This window comes from Scaptodrosophila lebanonensis, unplaced genomic scaffold, assembly GCF_003285725.1.
Source record: "Scaptodrosophila lebanonensis strain 11010-0011.00,11010-0021.00 unplaced genomic scaffold, SlebRS2 tig00000096-arrow-pilon, whole genome shotgun sequence".
Classification (NCBI taxonomy): Eukaryota; Metazoa; Arthropoda; class Insecta; order Diptera; family Drosophilidae; genus Scaptodrosophila; species Scaptodrosophila lebanonensis.
In genome coordinates this window covers 656,545-669,544 of record NW_022060567.1, presented here as the reverse complement: position 1 = coordinate 669,544, position 13,000 = coordinate 656,545, and positions in this window count along the sequence as shown.

Below are 13,000 nucleotides of genomic sequence, written 5' to 3'. Positions count from 1 at the left end.
AACAAGTTTGCAGAATCTATCTTCTCTTCCATCTATATAACCATACCTTTGTTTACTCTCGCTTACCACTAAAATGGAATTCCCATCCCATGAATTAACTAAATGGAGTGCCTTCCACCATAGGCTGTGAATGAAATGCGAGTATTTTGTAGTCAAGATGCTTAAATTTAAATGCAAATGCTTATATCTCCAAATTTCCGAGTGAATGATTGTTTGAGAATAGATAGGTTCGGGAATTGTTGTAATTGCAATAATTGAAGGGTATACTTGTAGTACAAAAACGTTATTCCATGGGCAGTTAACTTCGTATTCAGAAAACACTAAGGATTAACTTTTCGCATGAAAGTAATTTTTATTTACAAAACAGACACACACACACACTCCCACACACAGATACATACAAGTAGCATGTGCGTAAGTTTTTAATTCGACACATTTTCACGCTCTCGAACCAAAACAGCAGCGACAATGACAATAATTGCAACAGCGGCTGCTGGCAGAGCTCTGAATGTCATTGATTAATAAATCATTACATTTATTATCGGGTACACAGTTCGCCAATTGAAAGAAGCTCTGCCATGTGTGTATGTATCTCTCGTATAGTACATACATATGTACGACTATATATAGTATGTATAGTGTGTATCGCATTTAATGTATTATGTACCATATGTTTATATAACTGCGCGTCTTATTGACTGTGACTGCGTTGCTATTTATAGCGGATTATTCTGAATGTTGCCGCTGTTTCTGCATACACAGATACTCACCCACATCCCCTACACTTGCACACCCACACACCCACACACCGACACGTCCACACACCCTCACGTCCGCACACACGCACACGGGAAAGTTACAGGACAAGCGGCTTAAAAATAAAAATGACATCTTCATTTCATCTGAAACTTGCATTGAAATCAATTCAATTTCATTTTCATTTTCATTGTGCCACATACATACATAATATATGCTGCGCATATAAGAGTATACGAGGGCTTGGATGTGTGTGCACAGTTCCATTGTGGGTTGTTTTCTTCCTTCACGTTACGCATACGCACCGTACGAGTAATATATAAAATTATTTATGCGCCCTTTGCCATTAGTGTACTCATCGCCTTCAAGATCTCTCCCCCATTCCCATTCCCATTCCCATTTCCATTCCCCCTTCACATTCAACATTCAACATTTGCACTTTTCAATTGAAATACTTAAAATGCTAAGTAAAATAAGAAGCATAAAGCATGCTTGCACTCATTGTCCACCCAACGAGGTAACACATGTCCGTTCTCAATTCATATGGATGTGCAAGAAATAGGCATTCTGTTCAATTCTTCATTTTATGAGCACCACGAGTATTTCCACATTAATCTGATAATGCATTTGATAAAGCCAATTTTTATACCCTGTACCCTTAGGGTGAAAAGGGTATATTAGGTTTGTGCAAAGTATGTAACAGGCATCTCCAACCTAATAAAGTATATACATATATTCTGAATCAGCATGGCGAGAGAAATCGATCTAGACATGTCCGTCCGTCCGTCCGTCTGTCTGGATGAACGCCTGGATTTCGGAAACGGCTCAGCGTACATAAACCAAACTTGGTATGCAGAGTATCCTATCCTAGTCCCTAGTCCTCGTATAGACTTTATTTTATTTTTTTGATTTTCCCTCCCCTCTCCCCGCTATAGAATTGCGCCAATACTGTCCACATTTCAAAAGCTACATTAACTAAACTTTGTACACACCTAATTTATATATAATTATCTACTTTTGTTTTAAAATTAATCAAAAGCATCAAGTTCGCTCTTCTTCTTCCTGTTTTTGCATTCTTTTAGAGCATTTTTTCCGATCTGTCATGTTTTATTTAATTGCCATAACTTTAAAGTCAGTTGTTGCCAGAAATGTGATATTTTTTGATCCTCTGCCAGCAACTGTTGTTGTTGTGATTGGCTATATCTGTGAGATCGTCTAAGAAGGGCTGGACAATAACAAAGGAATTCCTCCTCTGTATAAAATGAGCAAATCGATTTTAGAGACCTCCTTCCCCCCGCTACTGAATTTCGTCCACAATTCCACAGCCAAACAGTAACTAAACGATTGCGCACATACAATAGTTAATACTTGTACATATATTATTATCTACTTTTATTAAATTTTTCGATTTCTGTACTTAAACTATGTAGGTTTCTGGCGGACCTGAAAAGGTTCATAGGCCATATCGCAAGCGAACTTTAGGCCGGATCGAGCCATATATTCGTTCATACTTGTAGTATGTACAAACAGGTATTTGTGTATTTTGTGCAGGCTTATTATTATTAGTAATGCAAATGTACAAGTATATATGTATGTACATATGTATGCATGTGAGAGTGAATGTGGCAGCTACTGTTAAATTTACAGTTATTGCGTCGGTAAATTTACCTCGGTAGGCGGCGCATTCCATATCTCTGGGCACGAATGTCAGATGAGCTTGTTCCGAAGCATTTAAGCAGAGTCGTAGGGTCTATTTAAGTTGAAGTGGGTGTCGTTAATTTATTTGAGCCCTAATTAATTGCAATAATATGTTAAATGAACAGGTACAGAATATTTATTATAAATAACTAGAATTAAGGAGCCATAACTACTGAAAATAAATAAATAAATTCTTTTTTTTTTGTTCAAAGCTGGTTTTTCACATTTTTTATTTATTTAATTGTATCTCATTTTTCTGCTAACTACATACAATAATTACAATATTTGTTTTCGCCATAAGACAACTATTTGAGGAATTGAATCTAAAATGCTGCGATTTAAACGCTCCATGATAAACAATATAAATAGTATTGTGTCAAAATTAAAGTCTGACGACCGGTCGGTGTAAGAATCATCGCTACAAGTAGTAGAACAACTTTTTCGTTTACAAGGAAATCGTAGCAAAATTGAGTATTTTTGTATTTTGTATAATGGCCCATAATTCTTAAAGTTTTCATCATAATCGGTGCACTATCATATAGCAGCCAAAAGTTTTAGTTAAAGGACTGTACAAATGGGGGGAGAGGGTACAGGGTATACAAAAAACTTAAACATGTTAATCGTTTTAGTATCCAGCAGTCGAAAGAATTGCTAGTTTGCAATCAAAATGCAATGAAAATATTCAAGAACTTAAACGTATTCTTTGTATTAAATATTTGCTTTAGCAACAGCTGTTAATTTTTATTAAGAAATATGCAATTTGCTTTGACGTTTTAACAAATTATTTTCGTTTGAAAACGTTATAAACAAAACATACTTGTACTTATAAACTACAGATTAGTTGCCTGTTGTCTGATTAATGATTAAAGCTGAATGCTTGTCCTTTGTGAAGAGTGAACTTTCTTTTTAGCCAGCTGTGCGCATCTTAGTCGTCTGTGATCGAAGACTGACCTGCAGATTGATTATTTATAAGTTATTTGATTTAATTGCTATGTCTATTTATCTTCCAGTCTTTGAGTTGCGTTTTAAATGTAGAACAATGAAACATCTCAGGCTAAGTTATGCTGTTCGTAATACTGATTGCACTGCATTTCTAGGCGCAGCTTAGTTTTCATTTCTGGTTGCTGAAATGGTCGAAAGTTATGCGAATAGGTAGATGGGATAAAAAAGAAGGGGGCCCTATGTAATTCAAGCTTGGCGGAATCATTATCTGTATGCCGACATTTGTGGCAAATTGCAGTGTAAAGCCCACAATAATGTGGATGATTGAGTCGCAACAATGACATCAGCAAGGTGCTCGCTCTCCTGGGAGGTTGTCATTCAATGAGTACCCACATGGCCAGACCCAGACACACAATATCCGTGCCGCCATTCAAGTAATCGTCACAATGGCTTATGCCGGATAATTTTATGCCCGGACTCTTCTACAGCTGCTCCTTTTCCGTCAGCCATGTGGCATGTGGGAGCTATCGGTTTTATTCGCATTCAATTGTCAGCTCAGCGCCCACACACAATGACTTCATTTGGATTGATTGCTTGGTGGGTTGGGTGGCTTGGTCGGCTGGGTGGCCGGGTGATTGGATGTGTGTGCTAAAATGATTTGATGTCGTCACAAGCTGCTTTTTAATTGTGGCGCTTGCTTTGTCAATCAGTCAGTTGCCAAGATGCCAGCTTAAGGACCTTATCCAACTCATGTTGTCCGCACACGTGCATATTCGCATATTACTTGTACGTATGCGCCCCGTTGGCTTCCAATTGCCGAAATGAATATTTAATCAGATAGCATGCGGACTAGAAGCTGCAGCTGCTTGTCTCAGATTTCATTTTCAGCCTCAATTAATGTGCCACAGAAATGTTTGCCTATGTCCGATCATTCCGTTTTCCAAAAGATGCTACTTTCCCGTTGTTGTTTGTGTCATTTTTCTTGGTTGCATCTCAGTGCAGCAGTCTTTGTCTTTTGGAATTGGCTTTTGTGCATGTGTCCAGAGATAAATGAAAATGTCTTTTTCTTGTCGACCGCCCATTGTGGTCCTTTGTTTAAAGTTAATTGAAATTTATGGATGCGTGTCTCTGTGCACGCGTAAGACTGATATGCAGGCCGAGCTAAAAATGGCAACAGAATCCAGATAGTCGATAGTATTTATAGTAAGTTGTTATACAGCTAGTTGATTGGGTGTTGATTCCATAAGAGGCAAGACAAAGTATTAACAAAAACCAATTAAGCGGAAGCTAAGCAACTAATATTAGAAGACAATGGATGCCAAAGCAATAGGGGGTAGCAATACTTGTAAATATAAATACAATGCAATTACAATTACAGCGATATCTGCTTAATTAAATACTAAAATATATAGTCCAATCAATTGTTTTTAAAATGCATTATGTAGGCTACCAGTCGGCTGGAAATACATTTTACTGCGAATCAAGCGTTGGATGAGGATATATAAATTATTGTAGATGCCTTACGTTGTTCGAACTATCAACTTTTTTTCGTGTTATAAGTAGGACCTACATTAAATATTTAAATCAATCAATAAAATGAAGAAGCATTGACGGAAAAAGTGACATTCAATTGCCCTCTAATTTATCAAGGATTTTAAATTCGAATAGTATTAAGTATTTTAAAGAAGTTTGAATTTAGAAATTAACTATTTTATTGCCATCAATAAGTCGAAAAAAAAATTACGTTTAAATGCAGCTTTTTAGCTTGTCAAGCTTGTAAGGGCACCCTGATTACCTTTAGGATAATAAGTCGTAAAAGCGTACTATTGTCGGAGTAACTAAATTAAAGAGTGGCCACCAAATAGCCGGCATAAACTTGTTCTAGCCTAACCTGCAATCAATTTAAATAACGTCCATTATTTGACACTTTTTGAGCCTCAAAGAAATCGTTCAGGAGAAGAGTGAAACGTATGTCATTAGCGTCAGATCCCGTATAATTAAGATTTAAGTCAAATTATATCTTTGGCACATACGTGAAGTAACAAAAGTCCTAATATTACTTGCTTGTTTTCGAATACTTACCTACAAAACGTAACTTGCTTTGAAACATTTATGAAGAGGCCTGTATTGGTCTTCAATGTAGTCTTATTGTTCTCCATCTCGTTTAGATCAATACACTGGACATACTATATATTTAGGTAAATTCCTAAAATAAAGGCTTATCAACTGCTGTGCTGAACTGTGCCTTGTTGGCTTAAATGAGAAACGCTTGAGCATAATACTCGTATGTAGATTTAATGGCCGCTGCTGATATTCCACATGGAAGGTCATTCCCATCTGCCACTTGTGGCGGTCATTCACCGCCATTTAGTGGCAAGTTCATTGCACTACGTTTGCTGCCACTGCTGCTGGTTGTGGTGTTGGTGTTGGTGTTGTTGATGTTTTTTCTCAGTTCGCTGTCAGCTTAAGCGTATCCGGTGTTGGGTGCACAGCGTGCTTCAGCACTTAAGCAGCCTCCTTGCCCCCAGCCCTCACTTAAGACTATCGTTAATCATTTAGTTGCCTGCCCCAAAATGCTGTCCAATAATTGCCCCACCTCCGTAAGCCAAATTTGTGGCCACCAAATTGAATTGCCAACTCCATTATGGGCAACTTTCGTCGCTGCGATTTTGGTGGCTATGGCTATGGCATTGGCATTGTCTTTGCCGCTTGATTGTGCTTTGATTTCATTTAAGCACGGATCGGCCACAGAGACACTATAGCTGCCACTTGAAAATTAATTTGGAGTAAACCGCAGGCAATTGCCACAAATGCGTGAGATAAGTTTGCCGACAATGTTGTCCTTGACAGAGGCGGCCACGCTCAACGATGCATTGTATCCTGTGGGCGCTCAGCCACCGTAAAAGATAATTGAATTTATCGACATGAGCGTCGTTGTCGCCGTCGCCATCGCCATTGCCAGTTCTCGCTTTAGTTTTAGAGCGTTTTTTGTGTGTGCGAGTACTCGTACTGTCAGCAAAGCGGCTTATTGTTATGGTTGCCGGTTCGCCGTTGGTTGTCAGGACCAAGTTTCCAGCCGTGCTGCATCAGGGACGCACCGGCGTCGGTCAACGCGTGCTGCCAGCATGCTGCCAGCTTCCTGCCTGCCTGCCTGCCTGCCTGCCTTGTCCTTAGCGGGTTCTACTCATCTAAATGGTGCGCAATAATTTAATTTCCCCTGTCATTTTTCACACTTACTTAAGTCGGGGGATGTGGCGTTCTCATGACAAATTCCCAAAAACTTTCTGCAACAATTTGCGATTGCAACTTTGGAAAATGTTTACCCAACCAGCCAAGCAGAAATTGCAACAATAACAACAAGTAACACACAAACTCATTTGTGTATGTGCATGCCACAACAACAACAACAACAACAACCACAACATCGACCGCAACAACAACAGCAAATAGAGACGGAAGTTTAAGCAACAATAAAAGTAAAAGTTGGGCCATTGTTGGCAATTTCCGGCTGTCACTGCTGCCCATTCTATGTGTGTGTGTGTGTATCTAAGTGTTGGTCCATGTATGTGTGTATATTACTTAATTTTCCCAATGGGTGGCCCACACTCCCCAGAATACTTCGCATTAGTATCAACGGCATTCAATCATATCCGTTTGTTAGTGTCCGCTAACTTCTAAGCTTACAACTTTACAAATTTATTCCAAACATGCGAATCCTGGTAGTATTGGAAGTAAAGATAAGTTGAGTCAGTCATAAATCCACCCAAGTCGGTGAGAATTAGTTCATTAGTCCTCAACGATACCACTCTGTACCAAAAGTTAACGAGAAGTCATTTTGTAACTTTGAAAATGGAGGAGTAGTGTGTGTGTCTTGCAAATTTTCTTACATATTTATGATTATTCTACCTAATAAGTCAGCCTTAATATTCCCATTTATTATTGCTTACAATGAGGAAATTTTAATTTATGCAAACCCTTAATGCTCACAGCATTATTTGAGCATTCACTTAATATTCCGACTCCAGAAACCGCGGTTCATTTGCATGTCTTTCATCTCTTAATCGTGGCTTTTATCAACAGCTCTGCTCGCATGTACAGGATGTCAATTTTATTTATTTGCCATCAATTAGATTTTCTATTAAATGAATCAATTTTAGCAAGGGAGTCGTTGAAAAGCTATTGCTTCTCATTTTTTTTATACATTTTTAAATTTCAAGACAACGAACGCATGTTTGAAAACAAGTTTCGTTAGGAGAAAAAACGCAGCTTAAAACTTTTAATGTGAAAACGGCCTAAATGCTTCATTCTAGTTCCATTTATCTGCCTAACTTGCCGGGTAAACATTCGTCCCGCTCTCGAATAGTATTACCACTATAGATTCAAAAGCTTGCATGAGTATTCCCTTGAGGTTTGTGCAGGTTCACTTTTCTTTAAGCTGTCTTGCATTTGGCATTCAATTAAAAAAATTTTAAGAAATAAATCTCATTTTAAAATGTAAAATGGTTATACATCTGCGAAGGCAGTTGAGCTAAAAAGCATCCTTTCGCAAGCCCAGTTTCTTTCCTTCTGCGAAACTGACTCATTCCGGACTGCCACACTATTTATTTTGGGAACACAATAGTCACCTCTTAGTCACTTAAAATAAGTTGAATATACAAGTATTACGGACAGTACGACGCAAGATATTGCGTGTTATTTGGGCATAACTTAATTGTGGCTTTACTTGTAATAGCGTCAATAAATAGGCGCTAGATATTTACGTTTGTTCAAACACCTATACTTATAACTACATATATATTTATGAATATACATATACACACGCATATACGAGTACGTACTTTATGAGCGGGTTTGTCTGCGTAATCGATTCATCAATTAGCAAAGGCTAATGAATATGTGAGCATTTTTGTGCTCATTATTCGTTGCTAATTGATTTCAATTTCATATTTTGGTTATGCCCAGTCAACCACAATAGCAGGTTAAACATTAATTGCGTATACGCCATGTGCCCCACTAATAGGTATATAGAAAAGCAGACACAGAGATACACACACACACACCCATACACACACAGTCTAGCACATATTGTCTCGCACAAAATGCTTTATTTCACTTTTATTTTTACGACAATTTACGGAGTCGTCTCGTCACGTAAAATGCATGTTGCCTGAAGCCCCAAGTCGAGCCATGTTTGGGCTGCGAATTCAGTTCATATGAAGCGCCAAACAACAAACAGCAAGCGACAACACACAGCACAATCGCAAGCACAGAAATAAAATAAAACAAAATATTATAATAAACGAAAGTAAAATGCCGTACAACGAACTCGCAGTTACATGCAATATTTTTCCTTTGGCTCGGCGAAGTCGGCAGCGTTGTGAAGTTTTTCCAAAGCCGTAGTGCGCCGCACAGTGGGCTAAGTGCTGAAACAGAGAGTACAAAAAAGGCATATAGGCAATGCTAATTAGTGTCAGCTGTTGTGTGTATTTCTGAAGAGTTTTCAGAGATTTCTCTTGGGAAGCCCCAGCTTTATCTATTTATTGTATTAAAGCGTAATTTCAATGTTCCTTTCTCCCTCTATATGCAGATGTGTACTTACAAATATTTATAACTAGCGTCCTGCCTCTGCTTCGCACGGATATTTTTACAACAATTTTTTAAATTATACCTTTTATAACACACACATACTTAACACACATACACCCTTCTTTTTGCTATGAGTTACTAAGAAGGCGTGAAATTTATTTTGCATATTATTATTTTAATGATTTTTTGTTCGTTTTTAGACTTTTTTTGTTAGACTTTATTAGGTCAGAGGTTCTCTGTAAAAGATATTTGATTTTTTGGTAGAAAATAAAGCTACGACCCGTGATAGGTCAACATACCGTAAAACATTGCTTTCGTATGTCGATCCCTACTAATTCGAAGGCTTGGCCTTGGGACTACCGGAAATTAAAGCCATATAAATGATCAAATGGGATCATCGGTATCTTCGGTATCCTCGTTATATGAGCTAGTGGACCAGTTGCTGGGACATTGATAATAGCTGCTACACTTAAATTGTCCTGCAATTCCTTAATAAGCAGCCTCGTCCCAATGCACATGCTTTAATTTCTCAAAAGCATGATTTCAATTCCGAATTTTACTGTCAATTCATGTGGCGGCAGTCCAGAAGGGCTTAGTTAATTTAAATGTCTACAATATTAATCACGGTGTCGATCGATTTGTAATTTTTTATTTCGCTGGGGGCTTTTGAATAATATTGCTTTAACATTTAAAGTGACAATTCAGGAGTTTTTAAAGGTAATTTTTTTACACCTTTGGTTACATTATTGGCGTTCTAGTAAGGATTCCATTCTCTTTTGCAAATATAATATAGCCCATGTTCACCGTCGATAGTGTAGCTTCCCAACAGTGAAAGAATCCATTAAATCGGTCCAGTAGATTCGGAGCATTTTCAATTCAAACAAACAAACATACAAACATACAAACAAACAAACAAACAATCAAATCTTTCCCCTTTATAATATTAGTATAGATAAAGAAATTAAAATATATCTGCTGCTATTGTTGTCGTTGAATGTACAAAATTTAATTTAATTTACAATACTCGAAATATCTAAGCTTAAAAAATCCACATAAATTGCATAAAAACTATTTTTTGGCCAACTGTGCGACGCCTTATTAGCCCTAGGCGCTCCCAGGGAGCATTACTATGGTTGTGTTTTGTCAGTGCCTGCACGTCGCGCTCATTCATTTCTGTGCTCATTTGTTTGGTTGCCCGATCCTGGTCAGTGGTCGGCGCTGCAACCTTTGCTGCCCACAACAGACAACATCAAAAACTTGTACATATTTGTTGTGCTTACCCGTACTTTGGCTTTTAGTTGAAACATTATTGCTACAGTTGTAGTCCGAATAGAGCGCTCTTAAAGTAAAGGTTGAAAAAATGGTGGGAAACGTTGGCACTTGCTTTTAGACAAGCCTTCAAGCTTTAACTTCGATTTATTACACAACAACAAATTAAAAAATTCTCGAAATATCTGTCTGGGTACAACTTTTTTCGGGACGCTTCAATCGATTAAGTAAGTTTTAAATGACGACGAGCATGTTTGACAGTTATCCGTGATTGTCCGATACAGTTGATAAAGTTCGTCAATTTATCACAAATCGGCCGAAATCTTTTTTGAAATTATTGTAAATGGAATATGAAAATTATGCTCCACAAGTTGCTGCACAAGTTGCATCCTCATTATAAAGGACATGCGAGCCGACGGCCTAAAACGCTCGTTCAAACAAAAGAGGCTCATAATTGAAATGGAAATGGCTGCAAATCAGACCCATAGAGAGCTTAATTTTAACAAAAGATACAGATATTTTTATTTATTTAAAAATTAATGGCATCAAAAAATGGAAACCAAAAAACCGAAATTTGTATTAAAAATGTAGGGTATTTTAGTCGCCGAAATAGGCCGCTGTGCCCCGACTCACGGGTTAGTTGGTTAGTTAAGTATAAAGGGATAATACTGCTTAGGTTACTGGGGGATTGAATAAAAGAAATTAAAGGGTAGAGTTCATTATAATTCGAACAGTAAAATGCGAAATTTGAGGGACAAGATGTAGAGGCCGGAAATTTCTTGAAGGTCTAGCGGGAACTACGGAGCTCGTACGATGAATTAGGATGCCTGAAGAGATTTCACCCGCCAGTAGCTTGTAAATATATTATTATTGTTAATAATTACGCGTGTATGTGTGTTTTTGTGTGTTTGTGGATGTCTCGTGTGCCTGAGCAAAGCAGTAACAACAACAACAGCTGCAGGCACTACTTGGTCTTATGTACATATATTGCTATAACTTCCTATTAAATCGGTCTATCATGATGAAACTTTGGCATTTGGACTTATAAAGCCTAAATGTAGGTATTTGCCAAGTTTGAGTTCCAAATTCGAAGAATTACGGGAGTTACGATTTGCGGGGGAGAGGGAGGGAAATTCTAAAGTACACATTTTCTGCGTATTCACATAAGGGGGGGGGGGGGGGGAAGTGCGGGGGAAAATCAAAAAAATAAAACAAACTTGCACAGCGTACACACATAACGCATCTTTGTGCAAAATTTGGTGTATCTAGCTCTTATAGTCTCTGAGATCCAGGTGTTCATACGGACAGACGGACAGACAGACAGGGCTAGATCGAATCGACTTACATTTTCAGCGCCCGCAAACCAAATATACTCTTGTACATTTTATGTACAGAGTATAAAAATTGCTTTTGGACGCACTCAATCATTTCCTAGTAGTTTTTATAGTGGGGAGGCCATACAGATGATCAATATTCCATAATGGGATGAACGAGAGATGTATAAAGAATCTACCATCGTTTTATGAAATCCAGAGTACCTTTAGCTTTACCCACCACATTTACAATATGGGTATTAAAATTAAGCTTGCAATCGAATGCTACACCAAGAACAAAACTAGTACTGATGCGTTCTAAAATATAGTCATAGTAAATAAGAGGAAATATGAAGTTGACTTCTATAAAATGACATAACAACATTAAGGTATAATATGTTGGAAGCGCACCATATGTATGCTTATATTTATTTATTTTTTTTAAAAAAGCAAATACATCAGTGAAAATGATTGTCAATGGACAATGGAATGAAAGGAAGTGAAATAGAAAGCATTTCTTCATTTTCGCTGTTCGTCTGTGGATTGAGTTACCGCATCAACTAAAAACAACTAGCAGCGAAACGCACTTTAGAGTTAAGATTCAAGCACACTTAGAAAACATTATCTAAATTAACGTTACCTAAAACGTAATATTAACCACACATTTAGTTTAGTAGGCAAAATAGATTATGTATAAAGCTGATAATACAAACCTAAAAATAGTATATATAATAATAAGGATTAATAAAAATGTCTAATGTTAAAAATAAAATTAATAATAATAAAATAGCCGAACAATAAGCTCAAATTAATGAAATTTTTAATGACTGGCGTAATAATTGAAACGTCTCCAATACTTGTAACGCTAGGATAAGGCTTATAAATAAATAGAAAGCAGTTCTTCATAATCGCTTACCACTGTATTTCAATTGTTGGTGCACTATTAGGTGTTCTTCTTCTTCTTCCACTTCTTAATCATCTTCTGAGTTGTTGTTCTTCTTTGTGCTAATCAAATGTAGCAGCATCTTGTCTTTTTCGCATTGGCCCGCAGTGTTGTGTCTGCATTTGTAAATATTTATTACATTTACTTTGGGGTATAATTTGTAACAAGGCCCTTCCTATTCGCTTGGCTTTGGTCCATCCTAGCTCGGACTCCAGACTCCTTACACCACACACCACACTCCACACTTGGCCGAGGGGCCGTGTGGGGCGCCTGTTGTTATGCTACATAACTGCGAAGCTAAATGTTGCTGTCGACGCTTTTTTGGCTACGTGCGTGTACTTTCGGTTGCTTTTGCTATTTTTTTTTTATTGTAGTTGTTGTTGTTGTTGTAGGTCATGCCCGTGTTCAGTTTCATTTGAATATCAGTTTCAGTTTCATTGTTGTCGCTTTGTTTTGACTTCAGTTGGACCCCGTGGCGTCTAATATGAGCCCC